Below are 27,981 nucleotides of genomic sequence, written 5' to 3' on the forward strand. Positions count from 1 at the left end.
CTTGGCTTGTAGACGGCCGTCTTCTGTTTTTCTGTTCACATTGTCTTTCCTCTAACCATGTCTGTATATTCAAATTTCCCCTTTTTATGAGAAGAAGAGTCATATTGGTTTAGACCCCACCCTAATGATATTTTAACTTGATTTCCTCTGTAAAAGCCCTCTCTCCAAATAGTGTCACATTCTTAGGTACTGCAGGTTAGGACTTCTACACATGAATTTTAGAGGGACACAATTCAACCCATAACAGAGGGTTGTAGACTACAGTACTTCCTTTAATGGCAACTGGAGTTTGAGGCTGAGAGGGATGGCAGGTTCATGACTGCATGTGTTTTAAAGGAACAAGTGCTAAGAGACACTTAGCTAGCAGGTGGTAGATCCAGAATGCAAACTCTTTCACCTAAAACAGGTTTGCTTATTTCCATGTTTGAATTTTTACATATTGTGGGAAAATGCAACACTTTGAATATATAGGATTTTAAAACATATATGTCTAGGGAACTTTTCCCGATTTTTTACATAATCTGTGCACAAAGCATTTCATAGTAAAATATACTTAGGAAATGCTTCAGACATGCTTTGCTTTCTTGGAATGTTATTAAGGCACAGTGATACATTAGAGGCTCTGATAAATCTTTCAGTGAAGTGACATCTTTAATCCAATATTTCTTTCTTTTTTTTTTTCTGAGACAGAGTCTTGCTCTGTTGCCCAGGTTGGACTGCAGTGGAGAGATCTTGGCTCACTGCAACCTCTGTCTCCTGGGTTCAAGTGATTCTCCTCCCTCAGCTTCCTGAGTAACGGGATTACCGGCGCGCACCACCATGCCTGGCTAATTTTTGTATTTCTAGTAGAGATGGGGTTTCACTTTGTTTCTCGGGCTAGTTTCAAACTCCTGACCTCATACTCTGCCTGCCTGGGCTTCCCAAAGTGCTGGAATTACAGGTATGAACCACTGTGCCTGGCCCAATATTTCTTGAATTTATTTATTTTTTTACGAAGGAGTCCCCTCTTGGTGTTAACATGCTGTATCATTTGTCATTTATTATGTAATTTATTAACTTATTGTATCATTTGGTCAGATAGGTTTGGGAAATGCTAGGGTTTCTTCTGTGAGTGGGAGAGAGATGCTATTCCTGGTGACCACCTTTCTGTTTTTCCTCCACTTATAAGAGGGTAATTACCTCTTTATATCTCTCACTTCCTGTTTACATGTCACATTTAGGTTTTGTATGAATATCAAAAGCCCTGACTATGGTTAATAGTTTGGGCTGCTGTCAGGAAAGATGAGAAGGTGGCTGTGTTTACTGGTGTAAGTTTGTTTACGTGGAGCTTTACCGGAAATTTGCAAAGAAAACCTCCCTCATTCCACTGCTCTTAGAAACACTACAAAGCAAACATAAGATCTTTTCTGGGTCTCTGAGTGCCTCAGCGATGATTTGAACAGTAGTCATGCATCTGTTGCAAGCTTTTCTTTGTTAAGATCCCAATTTTAAGAGCATCAACAGTATAAAGTATCACACTTGAGTGGGAGGCTGATTTTAAAATGGCAGATGAGGTAATAAGATCAGATTGATGTTAATTCCCTTACTGCGAATCCCACAGACTTTTGTGAGAACTGAGACCAGACTTACTCTAAGGCAGCTGCTGCTTCCCACGTCCCTCCCACTTGGAACTGAGGAGGCAAATTGCTTGGGGAAACCCCTAGTCACGCATCTGTAGCCTCCCTAGAGATGGATAGAGCAACGTGTAGGGGAATGCTATTAGGAAGCAAGTGAGTCACCGCATTTTGGCATCATAACTCATCACTGTCTGTGGCAGAGCAGCACTAGTCATTTTCCTTAAGCAACAGCTGGACATGACTGTGTCAAGTTACCCATGGGATAACAAGAAGGCTGAGGAAAGAACACGAATTCCCTGACCTTCATTCCAGGAGCTCAATTTGTCTTTGTTTTAGCTTCAGAAGTACAGCTCTAACTAAAACCTCCCTCAAGGAGACGAGGCCTGGTCTAAAGGACCCGGGAAAGCCTATACTGGGTAGCCAGTTGAGAAGTTTAGGGAAGCTCCGGGGTGAGTTTGATGCCAAGAAACAGATGTGAACTTGAATGAGCAGCCCTAAAGTGTTCTCTCAGGAAACATTCTCTGAAGTCCATGTGGCTCCTACAGTTCTGAGGTTCTTTATCTCAGAAATGTGTCAAGCACTCTGCTAACAGCTTTACCTGCACATGTTTTTTAATCTGTAAAATAACTCTATGATACATGTTCTGTAATTATCCTTATTTTATAGGTGTTGAAAGAGGTTCATAAAGGTAAAACCACCTGCCCAAGATCACGCATCACCAGGGTTCACACCCGGATCTATCTTACAACTGAACCCCTACTTTGCACCACCATGCTGCCTAACTTTGTGAGGGCATGCAGCATGTTATAAGTGGAAATGCGCTTTCACAATCATCTCCCTCCATCTCTACTATAATTGTGTTAGGTAAGTTGAGCAGGTATGATTATTCCCTTAGTGCAGAAGAGGAAACTGAGGCACAGAGAGGTGAAGTGACTTGTCCAAGGTCCTGTAGTGATAGGTGGTAGCATCAAGGGCCCAAGTCATATCTTCTCTAAGTCCAGTTTCTTCCCACCCCATGTTGCTCTTTGAGGTTTGCTGTTTTACTGCCCCTGCTTCTCTAGCCTGAATGTGTGGTCAGGGTTTGTGGCGAATGTGAAATTGAGTCAGAACCCAGTTAATTACGGAGAGTACATCATAATGCTCTTAGGATGAATAATTATCATTATAACAACAAAGTCTTTTAAACACAAGACTCACCTAAAAACTTCCCATGCACAAAATCTGTAGTTTAGTTGGAAACATAATTGTTCCATTGACCTATTTCTTAATGCTCCTCATTATAAATAACAAACTTGAAAAAACTTCCCATGAACAAAATCTATAGTTTAGTTTGAAATATAATTGTTTCATAGACCTGTTTCTTAATTCTCCTCCTTATAAATAACAGGCAAATTTGACGTAATAAAACTTTGAAAAAACTCTAAGTTGCCTAAACAAAATCAGTTAAAAAAAAGTAAAGTTTTTGCTTGATGATTGCTTAAGGAGCCTGAGGATATGAAAAAGGTAGAGGTGGAGGAAACAAGAGCTGGGAGTTAAAAGGGGATGTTCAGTGAGGAAGAAAAAAACAATGAATTGTAGTACTTTGAGTTAAGAACCACCGAAATGAAGTAGTATAAATTGCTCATTAAAAGAATCCTTTGTGAATGAAACTTTTGAGATTTAAAATAAAATATATGAAAATTCAGACAGATTACATCCTGATCAAGGTGCTCATTTTGCTCTTGATTTTTATCAAATTATTAAAAATTATTTATAGATGACATTAAGATTTGTGAGATTTGATTCAAAATAATCCAGTGGCAGGATAAGTCAACACGATTGGCCCCTTGTTAATAATTGTTGACACTGGCTGATGGGTACATGGGAGTTCATTATCATAGTCTCTCTAGTTTTGTTATTTGCTTAAACATTTCTATAGTACAAAGTATTTTTTTTTGTAAAGAAACTTTACTTCTTGTAGCCACCTAGTGCCCTCTATCAGTCGTCTATGGGAACTGTCCTTTAAAAGAGGAAAACTTACTGAATCCTACGTATGATACACAGTAACTAAGAAGCGAAACTCTTGGCTACTCAGTTACTTCGAAGGACCAAACTATGGGCAGTTGACGGGCCTGCTTCTACTTTTGAGTCAGAAGGTTTCGTATAGGTATGAAATATGAACTTTTCATGTCTCAGTCAGGTAGTCATCTATAGAAATGAATAGCATACCCAAGCTTTTTTTTTTTTTTTGAGAGATCTTAGAAAATCAGCAGTTTGGAGGGTCACAGTAATTCTATTATAACTTCTGACAATAGAAAATAACATTTTTATGAAATCACCTCTGCACTAATGTGTTTCTTAGCTTACTTAGAATCTGTAACAATGATAGCTTCTGGAGTTCAGAGCCTCATGGGCTGAACTTTTGTTGTCTATGATCCCTCGTTGATTTGATCCTCTTCTGCCCAAATAGCCAACTTGCAGATTAAGCACCATTTTAACCAGGAAAGGAATGGAAAGATAACCACTGAGTGTCTGTTTTCTCCTGCTTTGTAACATTTTCTCATGTAATCCTCACAAACACTCTGTAACGTTGGTATTGATATTAGTGTGCTGGGGTTGCCATAACAAAGTACCACAGACTGGGTGGCTTCTGCAACAGAAATTTATTTCCTCATAGTTCTGGAGGCTGGAAGTTCAAGATCAAGCTATTGGCAGGATTGGTTTCTTCTGAAGGCCTTTCTCCGTGGCCTGTAAATGGCCATTTTCCCCATCTGTCTTCGCATGGTCTTCCCTCTATGTGTTTCTGTGTTCTAATCTCTTTTTCCTAAAAGGACACCAGTCCTATTGGATTAGGGCCCACCTCAGTGATCTCATTTCATCTTAATTACCTCTTTAGAGGTCACATTCAGAGCTACTGAGGGTTAGGGCCTTAATATAAGAATTTTGGGGGGGACACAATTCAGCCCATAACAATATTATCAGTATCCCGCCCCCTTTTTTTTTTGCCAGTGATAGACTGACGACTTGGAGAATTTCAGTATCCACCCCCAAATCTCATAACATGGAAGTGGCACAGTCTGGATTTGAGTCTGGATTACTCTCACACTCTCTTCTCTCCCACGCTGCATGCTGGTGTCCTGTTTACCCCTTCCTGCATACTAGGAGACACTTGGTGTCTCTGACCTCCTCTAGGTGGAGCTGAACAGCACTCCTCAGTCCTCTGCTGCTTTGAGAACAAAGATTTTTGTTGTTGCTTTTATTTTAGTAGTAAAGTAAGGTTTTAAACTTAAACATTTACCTTCAGTTTTATTTATTTCAGTAATAACTGAAATACAAACTGAAGGTTTGTACTGCTCATTTCTCCAGGGAAATAGACAAGGGCTAACACAAATACTAAAGCACTGAGACATTTTCGTCCTGATTTCCTTGTCTGTTGCCTGGGTTGCCCGTCTTGGCTGGCTCTTCAGGAGCCCTGAACCTTTTTATCTTCTACTTTTATCCTATAGATAAGCTGTTTCTCAGTTTTCTCCTCCTTTCATTTGCCCTATTTGTCCATCACCCCATCTTCCTCTGATACTTTCCTTCAGGAATATGTCTAGAGTCAATTCCTTACTGAGTTTAGAAGGCTCACTTTGAGCAGATCAGCAGTGGTGAATCAGTAGGTGATTCAAAAGACTCCCAAACTATAATTTACATCTTAGGAAAAGCCTAAATAGGTGGCTTTCATTTTTCACAAAATTTTTTCTTACCTGTTGATAATAATACTAACAATGAATCTGCCTGTTCAAGGTGGCTGACAGAGCATACCTGTTCAATATTGTCCCCCCTTCCCAAATTCTGTGTGAATGAATGAAAATAGAAATATTGAACATAATAACATATTTCTACTTTAACATACACTCATTTGATTTTTACAACAAATCTGAGAGTTAGGCAGTGATGGCTACCTTTTAGCTGAGGAAGCTAAGTCTCAGAGAGAGACTAGCTTGCCCAGAGCAAACAGCCAATCAGTGGAGGAGCTGGCACTGCAACCCAGTTGTCCAGAATTGCCTCATTCAGAGCTGTAGTTTGTTGAGGTTATTTTACTGTGCAAATCCAACCATCCAACCAGGCAGGCTCAGTTTCTAATTGCCTTAGAATTGCTTAGATGGTGAAGCAACTTTGTATCTGATTTAAAATTCAAAGGTCTGCTTTATTTGCATTAGATCTCAATTTACAGCATAGGCTGTAACTGGTCTTACCATCCATTCCTCCTGTTACACAGGCCCTCTCCAGAGTATCAGAATTTTCGTTGGTGTCTGGGTGAGGGTGATGCCTGAGGTTCACTGAGTTGGCTCTCTTAGGTAGCTCTCTATTGCATTTAGTATTATGACAGTATCTATGTTTTGGTTTGGTGGATAAAATCGTAATGCTATTTGATACATGGTTTCTTAAAACTTTTTACCTTATTGGTATCTACACGAAAGCAATGCCAAGTGTCTGGTTTCTAAAAGTGATGAGCAGAAACAGATGAGGCAGGTGTCTGTAGAGACTTTGTCTTGTCTCTGAGTTCAAAAAGATTTGAGAACCATGGTTTCAGATCATCCTAAATAAAATACAAGATTCCAGAGCATTTGTGTAAAGAGGAAATTCACCCAATCCATGGCTTTATTGACATCATTAGGCAAACGCTTATTGACCAAAACCTGTTTAGGAGAAAACTGAGCATAAATCCTTATACTGGCCAAGACAAACAACTTTTAGCTGTACACAGCAGATGGATATCAGAGTGAATTCTACAAATAAAACCAAATCAAGCCAAACAAACAAAACACCAGGACCTAAATCTGAGAATTTGAGCACTGTCAGATAAGGTGGTAAGCTGCAAGATATATCTGATAACTAAAGGATTTGAATATACTGACATTTAAAGATAATAATTTTGCTTATTTCTTATTTGATTGCATTTATTGTAGAATTTGGGAATAAACTACTTGTTATTTTACTCTATGGACATATTGACTGCTATTTTTTGGTTACATTCTCTGTCATCCTCTGTATCTTGTTCACTGATTGTGTATAGACAGTACATATTTGCACACGTACCATGTGTTCCACATATACACATACACTGTGTAGTTAGTGGCTATCACACATGCATACACACACATACACACATCAGGATTACATTGCACATGCTATATTGTAAGCTTTTTCCCCTTAAATACATAATAAATTTACTTCCATGGCAACAAATAGACTTAAACATTAAAAAGTACCTTATTTTCAAGGCCAATTTGTAGGCACACAGGCTACTATAGAAGATGAGGCCCATATTACAACTGAATTTCCACCCAGCCAGCAATATCCATTGCTTCTATACATTGGATTTAATTTTTTATACAGTTTATCCTTTACAGATTGGCGTTCAGAGTTTAGGTAGCTGGTTGATAGAGAAGTATAGGCATGCCTTGTTTAGATATGGGATGAATTTCTGAATCTGAGAGACCAACCAAATGAGCCAGATGAGCAAGAGGTGGTGTCAGCAGAACATAACCTCTCTGAAGGCGCTTTTCTGCAATTGAGCTCATAACTACTTTGAATTCTTTTAAAATCTCCTAAATTTAGGAGATGCCTCAGGCCATTTTTTAGGCTAGGATTCCCTCAATTGTGGTCATTTTTCCCAAGCTGCAGTGGTAATTCCCTGGCTGCTTTTGACAGGCACCCTGTGTCCCTTGCCATTTCTCTGAAGGCATCTTGAGCTGTTTTAAAAGTAGTGTTTTAATGCTCAGTGTGATAATCTTCCTCGCCACTTTTGAGTCATTTTCAGCACAATTACTTGCAAACTTTTTGTTATCCGTCACGAGTCAAAAACCTTCACTGGAACATGGCATGAGGGCAGGAAGAGATAAAGTGACCAAAGATTCTGGTGTAACAAGGGTAGTATTGGTAGGAGTGGTCCACTGTGGGTGCAAGCAATGAGTGGGCACATTGTCTGTAAAGAGCTTAAAAACAGTAATCAGACAAAAAATTGGTCTGCTTTGTTATCATTGAGCACCAGCAATTCTAAATGATGTCAGTGATAAAAATCTTCTCTGTACCTCAGCTGACTGTTCCCATCTGGTGCTGCTCTGGGAACACCACTGCTGAGCAAACACTTCCAGGTTCTGTCCACAGTGAAGGAAGCACAGTTGAGTTCATTAGTACTTTCTGGCTGAGAGCATTAAAATACCATACACTAGATCTGCATTGTCAAATAAGGTAGCCACTAGCCACATGTGACTGTTTACAATGATATCAATGAAAATAAAATAATATTAAAAATTCACTTCCTCAGACACACTTTAAGAGTTCATTAGTGCTATGTAAGTAGTGGCTACCATATTAGACAGTGTAGACATAGAATATTATCTTCATTAATGAGAACTCTAGGAGACAGTGTTGCTTTAGACTCTACCAGCAGTCTGGCCATAAGAAAAACATATATTAAATTCACTGCACAGATGTACTGTATATAGTAAACATTATTGTATGCATTATATATATATATGGTCATAATATTTATGAGAATAAATAGTGGCATAACAAGTCAGCATTTTATGGCACAGCATTAAATGAGATAGTGTCTCTGCCCATAAAAGTTTGAGAGTAGTTTAGCTCAACGTTAATATTAAATGCCCACTATGTGCCAGATACTAGGCTTAGTATTGGAGATAGCAGAGTGATTAACTGAATGCCTGCATAGGAGTAGTTTAGATCTAGTAGGGGAAACACACAGGTAAACAAATATTACACTGCAGTGAGATAGTTACAATAATTGAAATGTGTTTATAGTATGTGGTCAGTACAAAGGAACGCTTAATAAGCTACCTCTACCTTGAAGGTGGAAGTTGGTATTTGAAGTATGTGTGAGCAAGGGCAGTATGGCAATGTAATTGGGGAAATGAAGACCTAGGGTGATTTACTTACAAGGACCAATTCAGCCCAGGCTACTGTAAAAAGGAATACACAAGGTGGTTTCTGGGCTCAAGGAAAAGGGGTGAGCTGTACTATAAGCACTGATGTTGTTGACCTGGAGGATGAGTTAGGTTGTCAGGATTAGAAATGTCAGCTGAGATAATGTCATAGAATCATAATGTCATAGAATCACAGAAGTTATTGTATGAAGATTGAATCTTGAATAATAAGTATGAAATGAATTGGGGATAATGGCCGGCTAAGTTTGGGAAGTGGGGAGGAAGTAATAAAGGACAAAGTATCGCAGGAAAAAACAAAGAAGCATTTGACCCAATGTTGAGTCCCATCTAGAATAACATTTGTGCTTTTTGCCATAATTAAACCAGCAGAGTAACTGGAGCTCCCGAGGGGGAGTAGCTTTGTCAAACCCCTGCCTTCTAGGGACACTGGTGCCTTTAAAACACCTGTAAATATAAATGGTACTTACTGTAGTGGGCCTCAAAATTTAGTGAGCATAAGAATCACTGAAGGAGCTTGTTAGAAGAGATTTTTCTGGGCAAGTCCCCACTCCACTCAAGTAGGTTTGGGATGAGGCCAATAATTTGCATTTTTAACAACCATCCCAGGTGTTTCTTATGAAAGTGGCCCCACTGACCACAGTTGGAGAAATACTAGTTTATTAGAACAATGAAATGGGAAAGAAAGAAGTCAGGCCACAGGAAGACTTCCTAGTCACTTCCCTTTCAAATGAAGAAAAGAAATATGCAAAGTGAATATTAGTTTTGATTTCCAGAGAAATTTTCATCTAATGCAAATGGTAAATGGATTCCAGACATTGGCTATCACATGTGGAAATGAGCTGACCCCATTAAGAATAGTAAGAGGGAAATAATTTGCTTGCACTTTAAGATTTATTTAATTTGCAACATATGTTTATTAACAATAATTTGTTTATTTCTTTAAATTGGAGACAAGGCTAGGGTTTGTCTAGCCACAGCTCTGGGTGAAATTCTAAGCAGACACTTAGTGAAAATTAGGTCTTCATTGTAGACAGCATGCTGCCTCTCCATCAGTTCTCAAAGACCCTTTTTAAGTTCCTCTGAGGAATGTTTCTCACTTGAGATAAAGGGGAAGCTCAATATCCTCCTAGGTCACCATTATTGATCTGCCCTAAACTTTCTTTTTTAGCAAAATGAAGGGCTCTGCATCAAGGGATCTTCATGAAGGAAGAGCTCCTCTCAGCAAGCAGGGCACAAGGTGGCTGATGTGGTTGATGTTCTGTATCCTTGGGGATAAAAGAGAGGAGAAAGGGTAATAGGGCTTCTTGGAACAGAAGAGAGGCAAAGCCTAGGAGAATGTGGTAAGGTGTTTTGAACCTCTGGGGCTTCCATATGTTTGATCTGGGCATTCTTTATAACTATTTAATTTAGTTATAAAGTCCTTAAATAAGTACTCTGTGGTCCTTATTGGATGGATGGCTGGGCAAGGGTGGCCTGAGGAAAGGGAAGTCTTGGAGAGAATGCTAAGGAAGGAAATCCATAAAAGAGGGAGGAGAACAACGTGACCTTTCAGAAGCCTGCTGGAAAGGAAGCCTGATGGAAGGTGTCTAGAGATAAGACATTGACTCAGAAAAGGTAAAGCAGTGAAATGCCTTTTGTAAATGCTGAGAATCTCACGGAGGCTCATTGCTATTTCCCTGATATAATAAAAGTCCATCTTCCTCATTTGCCTGGGACCACTCTATGTCTGAGCTCTCTCCTCCTGGACAGGAAGTAACTACCTAGTCATTCTGGGGACTTGATGACATTGCTACCAAGTGGGCCTCCTAACTACCACTGAGCTGGTGAGGCAAAAACTTTCTGGGTGATGGTAACCTTGAGGTTTGGCTAGGGTCACCCTCCCATGACCCAGCGTAGGATTGTCTGGAGGCTGAGGCAGAGGGACAAACTAGGAAATTCAGGGCTGACTAGAAGGAAGCACAATGAATAGAGGGTGGAAGGGGCAGAGGTGACCAAGAAATGGGAAGAGTCTAGCTTGGGATACCTGTTCTCAAAGGATCACCATTGAGTCACTTCTTTCCCCAACCTGCAGTGTTGCAGATAAGCCGTCTGACTCATGATGTGAAAACCAGTATCCTTCACCTGCATGACCAACAGCAACAACAGAGGCCACTGGCCCTGCAGGACCACTGCTGAGGCAGTGTATCTTCTCTGAGTTTTTAATTTGAGGAAACTCTATAGAACAAAACAAAAACTCTAAACAAGTGCTATATATATCCCCGTGGAAACACTCTCAGAATCTAAAACAGTGGTTTTCAAAGCATGTTTTAAAGTGGTTTTCCGGGATCGGCAGTATTAGTATCACTTGGGAAACTGTTAGAATTGCAAATCCTGAGGTTCCATCCCCTACCTACTACATCAGTCTCTCTGGATCTTAGCTGAGAGCATTAGCCATCTGAAGACAACGTTTTCCCAAAAGGTCTGTAATTCCTGCCCCTTAGCTCTAACTAGGTTACTGTTTTGAAATTTTTAGGAATTTTAGGAAAATGTTTTGGGCATGGCTCCCGCCTCTCACTTGGAACACACAAAGGAGTATCTAGTACATAGAACAAACTCAATAGTTCTGTCTCTTCACCCATGGCATGAGCTGTTAGTAATATATACATATTTTTTTCTTTTCTTTTTTTTTTTTGAGATGGAGTCTTACTCTGTTGCCCAGGTTGGAGTGCACTGGTGCCATCTTAGCTCACTGCAACCTCCACCTCCCAGGTTCAAGCAATTGTCCTGCCTCAGCCTCCCAGGCAGCTTTGATTACAGGTGCCTGCCACCATGCCCAGCTAAGGTTTTTTTTTTTTTTTTTTTTTTGTATTTTTAGTAGAGACGGGGTTTCACCATGTTGTCCAGGCTGGTCTCAAACTCCTGACCTCAGGTGATCAGCCCGCCTCAGTCTCCCAAATTGTTGGGATTACAGGCATGAGTCACTGCACCTGGCCAAAAAAAGAATTTTTTTTTTCTTTTTTCTTTTTGAGATGGAATCTTGTTCTGTCACTTAGGCTGGAGTACAATGGTGCGACCTCGGCTCACTGCAATATCTGCCTCTTAGGTTCAGGCGATTCTCCTGCCTCAGCCTCCCGAGTAGCAGGGATTACAGGTGCACACCACCACACCCAACTGATTTTTGTATTTTTAGTAGAGATGGGGTTTCACCATGTTGGTCAGGCTGGTCTTGAACTCCTGACCTCGGGTGATTTGCCTGTCTCGGCCTCCCAAAGTGCTAGGATGACAGGTGTGAGCCACTGTGACTGGGCCCCAAAAAATTTTTTTTATTGCCGGGAGCGGTGGCTCACGCCTGTAATCCCAGTACTTTGGGAGGCCAAGGCGGGTGGATCACGAGGTCAGGAGATCGAGACCATCCTGGTCAACACGGTGAAACCCCGTCTCTACTAAAACTACAAAAAATTAGCTGGGCATGGTGGCGCGTGCCTGTAGTCCCAGCTACTCAGGAGGCTGAGGCAGGAGAATTGCCTGAACCCAGGAGGTGGAGGTTGCGGTGAGCCGAGATTGTGCCATTGCACTCCAGCCTGGGTAACAAGAGCGAAACTCCGTCTCAAAAAAAAAAAAAAAAAAAAAAATTTATTAGCATGGAAAATCCATAGCAAATTGTAAAGCTTCAGATGCCATGTTGAGACTGACGTCTTGCAAAATGCGTATGCTTGCAGGATGTACAGATATCTTTGTAAAATTCATGGAAAGAGAAAGAGAAAACAAGGCAGACAGGTACAGGCTTCAGAGAGGCAGCGACACCTGCTGTTCAGCCTGTGTGCCTTCCTGACAGGTGCTGCCATTACTCATCCTTAATGATGGTGGTTCTTATTTTTTATTTTATTTTTATTTTTTTGAGATGGAGTCTCACTCGGTCACCCAGGCTAGAGTGCAATGGCGCCATCTCGGCTCACTGCAACCTCCGCCTCCCGGGTTTAAGCAATTCTCCCGCCTCAGACTCCCAAGCAACTGGAATAACAGATGCATGCTTCCATGCCCAGCTAACTTTTTTTGTATTTTAGTAGAGATGAGGTTTCACTGTGTTGCCCAGGCTGGTCTGGAACTCCTGAGCTCAGGCAATTCACCCGCTTCGGCCTCCCATAGTGCTGGGATTACAGCAGTGAGCCACTGCGCCCGGCCAACGATGGTGGTTCTTACAGTGGCTCTCCGGGTAGCTCTGCCTCTGACTTCCTCGTGCACCATCATCTGCTGCTGCCTTTAGCAGCTGCCATGTTTTCTTCCTCCCCCTCCATTTCTGACTTGAGTTGAGTTCAGGTGAGGTTGCTAGGTTTACCAAATAAAAATATAGGAAGCCCAGTTAAATTTGAATTTAAGATAAACATTGAGTAATTTTTATAGCATGAGTATGTTCCACGCAATACTAGGACATAGTTATACTAAAAAAAATGGTTATTTATCTGAAATTCAAATTTAAGTAGGTGTCTTGTGTTTTATCTGGCAAGCGTACTTTAAGGAAAAGGAATTCCCATTTCCAGTTGCCTAACTCAGGAGGGACATTTTCTTTTAGAAAAAAAACAGGCATTGCCATACAAATAAGGACAGGCTTATCTACATATATCTGTGCTATCTATTAAGCTAGTCACCAGCCACCTATCGAGGACCTGAAATGGGAGTACTCTGGATTGTGTAAATTCACACTGGGCTTTAAAGAACTTGTGTGGAAAAAGACTATAAGATGTCTCAATATTTGTTTTTATATGGGCTATATGCTGAAATGATTTTGGATGTACTGGGTTAAAAGTATTATTAACTCCGTTTTCCAGCTGGAACTGTGGAGGGTGTCAAAGAGAAGAAGAAGGTTCCTGCTGTGCCAGAAACCCTTAAGAAAAAGCAAAGGAATTTGGCAGAGCTGAAGATCAAGCGCCTGAGAAAGAAGTTTGCTGAAAACATGCTTCCAAAGGCAAGGAGGAAGCTTATCTATGAAAAAGTGAAGCACTATCACGGGGAATATAGGCTGATGTACAGGATTCAAATGGTGAGGATGGCAGGAAAAGCTGACAACTTGCATGTACCTGCAGAACCCAAACTGGTGTTTGTCATCAGGATCAGAGGCATCAACTGGGTGAGCCCAAAGGTCTGAAAGGTGTTACAACTTCTTTGCCTTCATCAAATCTTTAATAGAAATTTTGTGAAGCTCAACAAGGCTTCAGTTAACATGCTGAGGATTGCAGAACCATGTATTGCATGGACATACTCAAATCTGAAGTCAGTAAATAATCTACAAGTGTGTTATAACAAAATCAATAAGAAGCTAATTGCTCTGACAGATAAGACTTTAATTGCTCGATCTCTTGGCAAATATGGCATCGTCTGCATGGAGAAATCTGATTTATGAGATCTATACTGTTGGAAAACGCTTCAAAGAAGCGTATAACTTCTTGTGGCCCTTTATATTATCCTCTCGACAAGGTGGAATGAAGAAAAAGACCACCCATTTTGTAGAAGGTGGAGATGCTGACAACAGGGAAGACCAGATCAACAGGCTTATTAGAAGAATGAACGTGCCTACCACAATTATTTTTTCTTATCTAGCCAGTTAAAAAACAGTACCTGCTCTAAAATTGCAAAAACCAGAAAACCGGAAGGTGTTATTAAGATTAATGTTGTCTGTTTCTTTTTCCTTTTTGACTGTGGCTACTAGGAAATCTAAAATGGCATAGGTAGCTTGCAGTCATAGTCCACGTTCCATTTCCACTGGACAGTGCTGGCCTGGAGCTGGAGCCAAGTCAGGGAGACATAATGACCATCAGGCCAGGAGCCGGGTGCCAGCCTTTCCAGAAAGTGTGAGATTCTCCTCATTTTAAGCTTGTGGCTTAAATGGCTGGGGGTGTAAAGATTCGTTGAATGCAATATTTATTCACGTAGTTTTCATTTTCTGTCCTGACAAAAACTTGGTGATGTTTGAATGATTACAGTACAAATAGGATTGTGGTTTATGTTTCCTATTATGTATATTTGGCAGTTGAAATGATGATAGTAGATTGGGACATGGCGGGAGAGGGCAGGATACAAGGTAGGAGGAGGGGAGCAAGTTACAAAACGCCCCATTTCCGGGATGCTGGGCTGAGTTGTCCTGTTTAACTTCCTCTTCCTTTCATCTCTATGATTTTATGATTGCAAATTGGCAGTGGCAGGGCAGTTCTGACTATATTTGCTAGAAGCAGATGTCCACATTAATTTAGACGTTTGGGGATTGAAAACCATAGAGGGTGGCACTAGGAAATATAGAAAATGCCAATGAAAATTTTTGTCAGGCAAATTAAATCTTTGCAAGTCCCCCGACTTCGGAAAACTATTTGCAGAACTGGATTACGAAAGTGGGACATCTTTTTATAACTTAAAATATTTGGGGATTTTAAGATTTAGATCTAGGACTTTTAAGTCCTGTGTTTGATCTGCCAACCCCTGCCTCTTTCTTCCATCCACTACTTAACCTCTTTTCCTGAAGTTCCCGAAAAGCAAAGAAACATTCATGAAAGGAATGCAAATAAAAATTTAAGACCTTCTAGAGGCCAAGGGCTTGGTCAATGGTAAAATAATCTGATCTTTACCAAGCTCCACTTAAAATGTGTATGCCAACCATGTCAAACTGAAGAATCAGTTCTCAGCTGTAGGATCCACCATCTGTTGATTTCCATTTTTTCTTCCTGATCTCACCACCCACTGCCTGGAATGCCACATTGCCCTTCACAGATGCCTTGCCACCTGATTCAAAGATGTGACATCCACGATCTCGGGCCAGAAAATGAGTTGCTGCCACATCTTTTATGAACTGGCAATCGAGTGGCTATTTCATCCAGCCCATCAGCCCTCCGCCCACCCTCTTGGTCTTCCACTTGGCATTACTTTCATTACCTTGAGAATTATTGTAGTACCGTGAAACACATGGCCTTTCAGTAAGAAGAGTGTTGATGGCATTGCTTGGCAGAAGGAAGTAGAGAGCAGAGGCTTAGGGGCTGTGTGCCAGATGGCATTTTAGTAGAATGAGAACATCTCACTTCTTTGAAGACTTGAGATCTCAGGTCCAAAGGAGACTGAGTGTGTAGGAGGAGAGGTAGCTACTGACTAGGAAGCTGCTGCTGGCTGCACTCCCCTCCTGATAGGGAATGCTGGATTGCCTGGAGAAGGGTCTGAGGCAATTGTATCTGGCTTGGGTACACTAACAAGTGAAGCTGGAGATTTGTAAAAGCTTGTCATCCGTTGATCATTGGTCCTTGTAGGATTTGGTCAAACCAAAGAATTTCATTCTTGCATGTCATTTGCTGACTTATTTCCAAGGAATTAGAGCTCAATCAGAGAAGCAGAACCATATAAATGATATAAAATACTTATAATAGGGATGAGATCTCACACAACTGTAGGACCTTGGTGAGAGTATAGGTAAGTCTGTTGCTTCTACGTCTAGTGCTGGTCCTGAAGTCAGCAAGGCCAGCAGTCTGGAAAGGAAGATTAATATGAAGTAGGGGAGAGAAAGGATAAATTGGAATCCACATCAGTCTCTCATTGCCTCCAAGCCTCCAACTCCAATGTTGGGATTTGCAGAATGCCTGGCTCATTTCATCCCAAAGCTGCTCACAAACTTGGCCCAGGATTCAAAGAGGCTAAAGAGAAGATCCAGTAGGAAGTGGAGGAACTAGGGGCCTGCAACTGCCCTGATGGACAAAGTGAGCCACAAGATCAGTGACTATGGGCAGACTGTCACAGCAGCTGCTTCCACACCTCCATCTCATTGTAAATGTGATGCTGCTTCACTTCCACCTTCACATCTGCACATTTTCTTGTGGGCAACTGTGATAGACAACCATGCAGAGAATGGAATTCTGGGAGATGAATTTCCAGCTTAACTAAGTTGATTTCATACAAGCCACCATATGCATGAATTAAATTATTCTCCTTATTCTTCCAATAATCTTATATTCAGTGCACTAGCCAAAGAGTTGGTAAGCTTGCTATTTTTTTTTTCTTTTAATTCTTAGGAAAGCCTAGAGAGGGAGCATATATGAGAAAAAGAGACATTTCATGAAACAAGTTAGCAGAGGCATTCACGGAAGGACACACTGATATGATGGTCACACAGTAACTTGAAGGAACAAACCTTTCTCATAAAACAAGGCACATCTCTACTGGAAATTGTAACTGCTGGACTAGAACAAAGTAATCTGAGCAGCTTGAATGCACCTTGTAAAAGGGCTTTTGTTCCATTCAGAAAATAACTTGAACCCTGGGAAAACCTGGATCAACCTGAGAGACAGAAAGAGGAAGGGGGAAGAGAGAAGAGAGAAGAGAGAGAGAGAATGAGTTTGAGAGTGAATTTTAGAGTGAAACATAGCACATTGTATGAGCTCCAGGTATAATAAAGCAGTCTCCCCTCGAAGGATTTTGATATGTAAACTGCAAAGCATTGATTAAATATATCATTTGGTCAATTTTCCCATGACAGTTTAGTTTGGTGCCCTTTGACTGGGACATTCCTTTTTCTTCCTTTAAAAAATTAAAAACAAGGCCTGGCGCGGTGGCTCACGCCTGTAATCCCAGCACTTTGGGAGGCCGAGGCAGGTGGATCACAAAGTGGGTGGATCATGAGGTCAAGAGATCGAGACCATCCTGTCAACATGGTGAAACCCCGTCTCTACTAAAAATACAAAAAATTAGCTGGGCATGGTGGTGCATGCCTGTAATCCCAGCTACTCGGGAGGCTGAGGCAGGAGAATTGCCTGAACCCAGGAGGCGGAGGTTGCGGCGAGCCGAGATCGCGCCATTGCACTCCAGCCTGGGTAACAAGAGCGAAACTCTGTCCCAAAAAAAAAAAAAAAAATTAAAAACAAAACAAAACAAAACAAAAAAACTAACATATACCTTTCACCTGGCTGAAGGCTTAACAAAACCTTGAAATACTTTCCTAGACCACAGTGCCAATGGAGTGGGAAATCTGGGCACAGGGCCTAAGTCCAGATGCTAGTTCTCCAAGAGCAGAAAAATAGACTAATATTATTAGCTGCATTTTCTTTTGGTGTTAAGTGAATAATGAAAAGGCTAAAGGACACAATGACCATCTGGGAAATAAAGAAGCCAGGTAGTGGCATGCCCTGTTGCAGGCAGAGAGAAGCATTTGAGTTTGCTATCGAGTTAAAGGAAGAATTTGTCTTGGTCTGTGAATCAGGCACAATCTGTTCACTAAGTTAGAGGTTGCAGAGTAGCTTACCCTCATGTGAGATAACACGTACCGGTGCTTGCCATTTTCACAATAGGCACGCAGTTGCTTTCTTGAGATGGTTTACTTGATTACACAAATTCTTCCTAATATTAGACCATAGGTTTTTTTTTTATTGTGGTAAAAAAATCAGGTAGCATTAAATTTACCATATTAGCCATTTTTTAAAAGTGTGTAGTTCAATAGCTTTGCAGTTTACCTCTCAAAAGCCTTCAAGGGGAGATTGCTCTATTGTAGCCTGGAGTGTGCTATGTTTTACTCTAAAATTGCTATGTTTTAGTGTGCTATGTTTTACTCTAAAATTCACCCTCAGACTCATTCTCTCTCTTCTCTTTTCCCCTTCCTCTTTCTTTCTCTCTCTCAAGTTGATCCAGGTTTTCCCAGGTTTCAATTTTCACCTGGCATAACTTGAGATTCACCCATGATGAGGCATGGGACAGAATTTCCTTCTTTTTAAAGGCTGAGTAATATTCCCTTGTGTATATACTCCACATTTTCTTTATTCATTCATCTGTTGATGGACATTTGGGTGGTTTCCACCTCTTGGTTCTGTGAATAATGCTACAATGAATGCAGATGTGCAACTACCTCTGGAGATGCTTTGAATTCTTTTGGATAATATCTAGAAGTGGAATTGTTGGATCACATAGTAATCTTGTTTTTAATTTTTTGAGAAGCCTCCATGTTTTTTTCCCACAATAATTGCACATTCTCACCAATAGTGCACAAGAGTTTCAATTTCTCCACATCCTCACCAACCCTTGTTATTTTATTCTTTTGATATTGGCTATCTTAATGGGTGTGAGGCAATGTCTCATTGCAGTTTTGATTTGCGTTTACTTGTAATTAGGGATGTTGAGCATCTTTTCATAGGACATAGGCATTTATAAGAACGAATACTTTGTACAAAATAATATGGGGAAGAATTAAGGTGGTAAGGTTGATGGTGAATCTTGTGACCATGGTAAGAACACATTTTCGTTTTAATGTGGGATTGTGTTTGAAACCTCTCACAGGGTTCAATCATTTTGTTCTGCCATTATGTGGCCATACTTGTACTTTCTGACTTGGTCCTCCATGAGAAGGTAAAATTTGAGTTTGTGAGTCATTAATTGTCAGGCTTAGAAAGAATTTAGTAGATCTTCTAATTGCAACATCTGCATTTTACAGTTGAGTAAACCGTGGATTAAAAAGTGAAAAAAAATTCAAGTGAGCAATATTTTGATATAAGGGGAAAATATTTCTAATTACTGAAAATTTTAATTTTTTCCTAGCTTCATTGACATATAATTGACAAAACTGTGTATATTTAAGATATAAAATGTTATAATTTTATATACATATGCATCGTGAAATGATTATTATAATCAAGTTAACACTTCCATTACCTTACATAGCTACTATTTTTTCAAATGGTGAGAACCTTTTTTTTTTTTTTTTTTTTTTTTGAGATGGAGTCTCGCTCTGTCACCAGGCGGAAGTGCAGTGGCATGATCTTGGCTCACTGCAACCTCTGCCTCCTGAGCTCAAGTGATTCTCCTGCCTCAGCCTCCCAAGTAGCTGGGACTACAGATTTGCGCCACCACGCCCACCTAATTTTTGTATTTTTAGTAGCAATGGGGTTTTACCATGTTGGACAAGCTGGTCTCAAACTCCTGACCTCAGGTGATCTGCCCACTTCGGCCTCCCAAAGTGCTGAGATTACAGACGTGAGCCACTGCACCTGGCTGGTATTCTTATGTTTAATTTTTCTGAAGAACTTTCATACCCTTTTCAATAATGGTTATACCAATTTACATTTCCACCAATAGTTCACAAGAGTTCCCTGAGGAACCTGAGGTTTTCTTCACACCCTCGCTAACACTTGTCTCCTGTCTTTTTGATAATAGTCATCCTAACAGTTAATAACTTGAAGTTAGATTTCATTGTGGTTTTGATTTGCATTTCTGTGATGGATCAATGATGTTGAGAACTTTTTTTAATGTAATTGATGACTGTTTGTATGTCATCTTTGAGAAAATGTCCATTTGTGTCGTTTGCCCACTTTTAAATTGGACTATTTGGGTTTTTTTTTCTGTTGAATTATGTAAATTTTTTACATATTTTGAATATTAACTCCTTGTCAGATATGTGGTTTGGAAATACTTTATCCCATTCTGTAAGTTACCTTTTCATTTTTTAATTGTCTCATTTGCTGTGCAGAAGCTTTGAAAAACTTAAATTCTCTTTTCCATTACTAAATAGTTTTATGGAATCTGGAAATATTAGGAGGTTTCAGTTTCTAAAACACTGCGGCTGAACATATTTTGAATAATTGCCACAATTTTTCTGAGTTCTCTGCAAGATGTTTTGTTTTGTAATCCCCTCCTCTTTTGTGGCTCTGATGAAAATCTTTGAGTGCTAGGCTTTGGAACTCAGACCAGACTGTCTGGCTTATATACCTTATAATTAAAACAAACATTAATTTTTACTTTTGCTTATGTTTTCAGAGCACTGAGAGCAAATTCACGTATGTGACCTCATGTCGGCAGAGGATTAGGGATGTAAGAGCAGATCAGTTCAGCTTTTACCTTGTGGCAGGTGCTATTCTGGGACTCATGGGGTTTATACAATCTCAACAAATATGAATAGGATCCTCAAAACTAGTGCAGGCCTGACTATTCTTTCCAGAGTATGCTGTGTGTATTAATCAGGGTTCTCTAGAGAAAAAGAATCAAACGCAGACACACACACAAATATATATATACATACACACACATATGTATATATGTATATGCATGCACACACACATACACACATATACATACAGAAAGAGACTTATTATGAGGAATTGGCTCATATGATTATATAGGCTGAGACAGTCCAATATCTCTAGTTAGTAAGTTGGACACCCAGGCTTGCTGATGGTATCATTTCAGGTTGAAAGCCAGTAGGCTCAAGACCCAAGAAGAGCTGATGTTTCATTTTGAGTCCAGAGGCTGGAAAAGACTAATGTCCCAGCTCAAAGCAGCCAGTCAGGAGGAGTTCTCTCTCACTCAGCGTTTTTGCTCTTTTTGGGTCTCAACTTGATTGGGGAAAGCCCACCTATATTAGTGAGGGCAGTCTGCACTACTCAGTCTAGTAATTCATATGTTAATCTCATCCAGAAATACCTTCACAGACACTCAGAAAAATGTTTAAACAAATATCTGGGCACCCTGTGGCCCAGTCAGGTTAAACCATTAAATTAATAAATATACTATGGTTACCACTGAGGGTTTTCAGGATGACTTTGGGGACATATAGACAAGTTGACTAGCTGTGTGACCTTGGGCAAGTTATTTAACTTCACTGTGACTCAGTTTTCTTATTTGCAAGGTAAAGATAATAGCAGTTCTTTCCTCACTGGATCATCTTGAGGATTAAATCAGTATTTGTAAAGTGTTTAGAAGCATGCATGGCAAGTTGTAAATGTAGCATGTTAAATATGATTTTAACATATTTTAATAGTTATCTGTTTATTTTGATGTCCAGTAAAAAGAAATATACCTAGCATGATTTCAAGGATATTTTTGGACAGGATGAGGCTAAGAAAAAACATTAAGTTGATTTCAAGACAAATATTAAGTAAATACTACTACAGGAGGTATGTGGAAATGATTAAAACAGTGACAATGGAAAAAGTAAGTGATAACATTTAGAAAATACCTAATTTTCTGAGAAATTTCCTGGAACTGAAAGCTTTCCTGGGATGTAGAACATTTAGTATTAAAACTTTGTGAGTTCCCAGTAAGTTAGGATGGTTGGTCACCCTGTATACAACTACAGCCTGACATTTATCCCACAAACATTTTTTTGAATATTTGTATTGTTCCAGGCAGTGGGAGCTTCCAAAGGATCCCTGCTTATAACAGGCTGTAAGTAGAGTGGACCCCAGTCCAGATCCTGCCACTGACATGCTTGTGATTTTAAGCAAGGCTCTTTGACCTCTCTCAACCTGTGTTGCTTAGAGTACAGAAGAAGTGCTTGAAATAATGATCCCTAAAACCCTTCCAGCACTGGAGTTCTTTGAGATGAAGCACACAGTACATCTGCTACTGTTGAACTCTCAACACCTACGGATGGCCAGCAGGAGAGAGGAACAATGAGCAAAGCATGCACTGTGATTCTTTTCTTAGCTCTCAAGTCCAGCCTGAGGCAGGGGAACCTCTTCTGTGCTCCCAACCAACCAAAACCCTGACACAAAATGATCATCCCAAATGTAGGATCCCTTGGAAATGCCTGAATAATGTATGTGGCCTAGGAAACTGGCAGAAGAGAGACTTCTCAATAGGCCCAAACATGCAAGATTTACATAAGAAGGACCTGCACAATTTATTAGGGTGAGAGGAGATGTTTATGAGGTCAGAAAATACAGGTTGCTGTAATTGTGGTTGCATTTAGGAGCTGAAAATGAATCTTTGGTGGTAGGACTAGGATAAATTATCTACTTGGTTTATTAAGAGACCCTCATCTGGAATCTTGTTTTTCTTTATCAAATAACCTTTCAAAGTTGACAGTATTCCACATTTCAGGCAAGTTATGTTACACAAGAGTGTAACTCACTGACCATCTGTTTTTGTGTGACTAAAATAATCTTACAGTTGTGGCTTGGAAAAGCTATCTTACAAATTGTTACCTTTACATATTTTTTCCAGAGTCAATTTAATGCAACAAATATCTAGAGTGCCAGTTTTGAGCTCAGTTCTGTGAAATCATGAAGAGGAATAAGAATCTCAGTTGCTAGGAGCCTTGGCTAAGAGAAGCTAGACAGGAATCCAGTCATCCACATTATATTGATGTTGCCATTTGTGCAGAATCTGATTATTTTTACTTGGAACTGAGGTCTGCTTTATGTGAGATATGGTGGACAGGAATAAGGCTCTGGGTACTGGCCAGTCTAAGAAGAGTTTCTTGGCTCCTGAGAACTAAGTTCTGTCTTTTATAATAATCCTCTTCTAAAGCTTGTAATGCCCAGACTTCCTTCAGACAACATTCTAATTATAGCTCCCCTGAGTCATTGGAGGTTTTTAGAACCAGAATGTTGAGAGAGCAAGTGAGAGAGAGATAGGCTATAAAAGGAGGTTTACCAGTATGGGGGTATAGCTCAGGGGTAGAGCATTTGACTGCAGATCAAGAGGTCCCTGGTTCAAATCCAGGTGCCCCCTATGCGTTTGTGTTTTTGTTTCAGAAGAATATGCATTGACTTTGACTTCTTATCTTCTGTGGCTCATGGCTGATTGGATAATAACTAATGTCCCTTGCTTCCATTCTTAATACATGCCAGTCTAGACCTTTACATTGGTTCTCCTCTACTTCTGACCACAGTTTTATAAGATACATATTTGTTTGTATGTATTTCCATTTTACATGAGGAGGCCGAGACTTGGAGATACTCAGTAATTCACTCAAGGTCAAAAAGCTATAAAGGGCAGATTCAGGATTTGAACTCAGAGCACACACTCTCACTGACTTAAGTATGCTACACATACTGCTCTCCTAATGTCAAAAGCTTTGTGACAAAATCCTACTAGGCAATGTTTCCACAGTCCTGTGATTGCCCATAGAGTTTTAGAACCTGTTAGCTACCAAGAAAACCAGGGACTCAGTGACTGTGCCCATACTTTGCGTTGCCCAGGGAAAAGCAAAGGAGTAGAGTTTTATCCATAGAACATTTTAGCGGGAGTGTAAACAAGAGCTGGGCTGAAGTTTAAGGAACTGCACTTTTTCCTCTTTAAAACTTAAGGATTTCTACTACCTTCCATCCGCTGTTCATTTCCTACAGCCAAGTACCCCCTCATTGGGTAACTTGATTCAGGACCCAGGCATGGAGCCAGAAGTCAGGTGTAACTCCCACCCACAATACAGGCAATGCTTTGTTTTTAGATCAGTCCGAACAACATACACGGGGCACCTGGTAGGTACCAGAAACATGAAAAGTGTGAACCCAGAGTTGAATAAGACATTAGCCCCTCATTAACCCTTATACAGGGTGTAGGCATATAAAATAAGGAAATAGAGTGGATGAGCTGTACCTAGCTGTGATAGGTGCAGTAACACGGAAGAGGCAGTGATTACATCTGTCCAGAGGAGGGGAGGTGAAGGCAAGCTTCTGGAGGAGCTGATGGGCAATCAGGGTTTCAAAGATGGATAATATCTCACACATGGAGGGTGGAATGGAGGTGGGGTTGTGGAGGGGGCAGTTGCAATTCCAGGCATAGGAAACAGCTGAGCAGAGGCTGGAGCCAGGTAGATACAGTTGGAGGCAGCTGGAACACAAAATGTGATATGAGGAGCGTCAAAAGATACTGTTGAAGCTGACGAGGCAGGTAAAAATCAGATGAGAAGAACTGCGTGTTGTGCTAAGACTTGAAGTTTATTGTGAAGGCGTTTAAAGGGCAGTGATCTAGATGGACTTAGTTTTCAAACAGGCTGCTCTGGAAGCAGTATAGGGTAGATGTCGGGGGTGGAGGCCGGGAGGGTATTTAGGAGGTGGTGGCACTGACAGTGCAGGGTGGAGATGGACTTGAGAAATGTCAGAGGTAAAATCAATAGCACCTGGTGATTCACTGCAACTGGGGAGGAGGGGGGAAGGAGCCTGGAGTGCCTTAAGTGTTTTTGTCTAGATGACTGAGTACAGGGTGGTGGCATCTCCAACCAAAATAGGAAGGAGACTGCTCAGCTGGTTAAGCAGGCAGACTCTTCACACAATCTGAACCTGTGCTGGAATCCTGGCCCCACCACCTGCTAGCTGTGTGACCTAGGGCTAGATATTCCAATCAACTTGTGCCTCAGTTTCCAACTTGTATACTACTGCTACTGTTTATTTTATAGGATTTTTGTAATAATTACATGGGAGGTTGTGCGTAGAACTTTTACTACCATGCCTAGCATATTGAAAATGCCCAACATATGTGAGCTATTATTAGTACAAAGCAAAATAGGTGGAGAGGCAGGTTTGGGCAAGAAGATGACAAGCTTAGGTTTAGGTGTACTGGATTTGAAATCTGAGGCTCTTGTTGGGCATCCGATTGAGGGGTGCTGGGAGTGGGTGTCTGGGGCCCTGAGACAGATTGTGAGCTGGAGCTCTGGCTGATGCGTGTTCCCTGGTCCCATGGTAGCTGACAGACCTCGCCAGGGAAAATTTGTTGCACTAACAAAAATTTCCTTGACCTTTTGCTCAGTCTTGGAGATGCACAAGATTGAGTTCTCAGATTGGAATAGGAATCAGAGGTGTTCAAAATTGAATTTTGGGCTTTGGAACATCCAGCGTGTTTTGTTTTTCTCTTTGGCAATTTTTTTTTTTTTTTAATTCTGAAGTGAGACAGTTGGTCCTGGATGAGGTCTCCATTGAAAAGCTGATGAAAATATGCACAATATGCAGTATGTGCAAATACATAGTATTTGCCTATAATTTCAAAATTAAACATCTGAAATCCACTTGTGGATACCCAGTTAAGATCCCCTCCATGTCCAATACTTCTTGGTATCCTTTAATGCTCAAAACATTCATTGACGTGCCCAGAGATCAATGGGCAATTGGTGGTATATTTTTAAAGCTGAAATATTAGACTGAGGATACAGCACTGAGCTTCAGGTGCTGGGAAGAGAATGAGTATACATGCTCTAGGAAAAACAAGAGATGGTATGGCTAGGAGGAAATTGGGGAGAAGTTTAAATTCAAAAGGAATCTTAGACACCAAAGGTATTTATGAGGTGTTTTGCAGGTCATAAAAGTGGAATAAATGTTTATTTGAAGCCTACTACTGTCAAGGGGGTGTAGCTCAGTGGTAGAGCATTTGACTGCAGATCAAGAGGTCCCTGGTTCAAATCCAGGTGCCCCCTGTAGAATACTTTTGCTCTTGGCAGCTTCATTAAAGGTCCTGGAATAGGATAAGGCAAGCAAGGTGCATAACGCTCAAAATTTAAGAAGATGCTTACGATCAGTTCATGCAAGTGCCTTGGCTCATTAGTTCTCTTGTAGCAGAGCCGCCATCTCACATAAACTCACCCTTCCTCTAATGTGCACACACAAACACAGTCATAAGCCCTGACACACATGTATGCTTTCTTACATGTATCTTTATCTCTTCTTTCCTGTATATTCAATCTTATTAACCATGCATTTTTTATCTCCCTTTATTCGTTTTTTATTTATTTTAGATTTCATGGAAGAGTTCATAAATTCTGTAAATTTTAGATTTACAGAAGAATTATTAAGATACCAATAGAGAGGTTTTGTATATCCTTTACCTACCTTGTAATATGTTAACATGTTACAAAATAATGGTGTATTTATCAAAACTATGAAATGAAATGTTTGAGGTGATACGCTAATTACCCCCAATATGATCATTATACACTGTACATTTATCAAGATATCACACTGTATCACAATTATTATGTATCCATTAAAGGTAACAATGAAAGAAAAAAAGAACCTGTGAAATAAATGCTGGTGCAACACTGTTTATTTTTATTATTACTTTTTGTCAGTACAGATAAAATGTATATATTTATGGGTTACATGAGATACTTTGATACAGGCATGCAATTGTGCAACACTATTAACCAAATGACAGATTATTCACCAGTTTATTTTTTTCTGCTATTTTTTTTTCCTGCTCCAGGATTCAATCCAGGATACCATGTTGCATTTATTTGCTATCATCGTAATGTCTCCTTAGTCTTCTTCAGACTGTGACAGTTTTTCAGTCTTTTCCTGTTTTTGTCATTTTTCTTTTAACCTTGACATTTATGAAAAATCCTGGTTAAATATTTTGCAGAATGCCCTCACTTTGGATTTGTCATTATTAGACTGGTGTGAATTTTTAGGAAAACTATCACAAGGATAATGTGCCATTTTTTTTTCATATCACATCAAGGATGCAAGATAATGCTGCAGTGATGAAAGGTTCTGCTACACTGGTAAAACTTTTAGGAGTCCAGCATCTGGGGCATGTCAGGATATGCCTTCTAAAGTGAAATATGTGGCTATGCCTTACACTGCTCACCACACAGAACAAGGCCCATTGCTTGGTGGGCCAATTTGGATTTTGGTGGCAATATATTTTGATGTGCTTCTCTGGTATATTTACCAGATAACAATAACCCATAAGACTGTCAGGTTTTAGTGGATCCCAGACCAAGAAAAGGGTCTACAGTAAGAGTAGACTCTAGTGAAATCTGGTCTTCCATTTGAATGTTGTGACTTAGTATTGAAAGTGTATGTGTTTACACATATGCTCATTACAGCACTATCCACAATAGCAAAGATACGGAATCAACACAAATGCTCATCAATGATAGACTGGATAAAGAAAATGTGGTGCATATACACCATGGAATACCATGCAGCCATAGAAAAGAAATGAGATCATGTCCTTCACAGGGAATGGAGGGAGCTGGAAGCCATTTTTCCCAGTAAACTAACACAAGAACAGAAAACCAAACACTGCATGTTCTCACTTATAAGTGGGAGCTGAACAATGAGAACACATGGATGCAGGGAAGGGAACATCACACATCAGGGCCTGTCAGGGGGAAGGGAAGAGCATCGGGATAAACAGCTAATGCATGTGGGGCTTAATACCCAGGTGATGGGTTGGCAGGTGCAGCAAATCACCATGGCACATATTTACCTATGTCCTGCATGTCCTGCACAGGTATCCTGGAACTTAAAATTGAGGGCCAGGTACAGTGGCTCATGCCTGTAACCCCAGCACTTTGGGAGGCCAATGGGGGCCAATCACTTGAGTTCAGGAGTTAGAGACAAGCCTGGTCAACATGGCGAAATCTGTCTCTATGAAAAATACAAAATTAGCCTGGTATGGCGATACACTCCTGTAGTTTGAGCTACTCAGGAGACTGAGGCAGGAGAATCTCTTGAACCTGGGAGGCGGAGGTTGCAGTGAGCTGAGATCACACCACTGCACTCCAGCCTGGGTGACAGAGTAAGATTCCGTCTCAAAAAAAAAAAAAAAAGTTAAAAGATAAAAAAGAAAGTGTATGTATCTAGAAGCTGAGAGTAGTTTGGTGGGGTGGGTTGTGGAGATGTTGGTCAAAGGATACAAAATCTCACCTAGACTGAAGGAAAACTCAAGAGGTCTATAGTAGAACATTGTGGTTATGGCTAATAATAATGTATACTTGAAAATTG

The 27,981-nt window shown here is 40.4% G+C and overlaps 1 long non-coding RNA gene and 2 other non-coding genes across 3 annotated transcripts; all 3 read left to right on the forward strand.

Annotated features, from left to right (window-relative positions):
* Positions 1 to 4,988: 4,988 nt before the first annotated feature.
* Positions 4,989 to 14,166, forward strand: LOC116542012. Its single transcript, XR_004265040.1, has 2 exons — positions 4,989 to 9,891; positions 13,357 to 14,166. It is a non-coding gene; the product is annotated as an uncharacterized LOC116542012 (long non-coding RNA).
* Positions 14,167 to 22,918: 8,752 nt separating this feature from the next.
* Positions 22,919 to 22,990, forward strand: TRNAC-GCA. The gene has a single exon. It is a non-coding gene; the product is annotated as a tRNA-Cys (tRNA).
* Positions 22,991 to 25,595: 2,605 nt separating this feature from the next.
* On the forward strand, positions 25,596 to 25,667 carry TRNAC-GCA. Its single transcript has one exon. It is a non-coding gene; the product is annotated as a tRNA-Cys (tRNA).
* The last annotated feature ends 2,314 nt before the right edge of the window (positions 25,668 to 27,981 follow it).

This window comes from Sapajus apella, unplaced genomic scaffold (assembly GCF_009761245.1).
Source record: "Sapajus apella isolate SASKATOON/1434 unplaced genomic scaffold, GSC_monkey_1.0 scaffold4, whole genome shotgun sequence".
Lineage (NCBI taxonomy): Eukaryota > Metazoa > Chordata > Mammalia > Primates > Cebidae > Sapajus > Sapajus apella.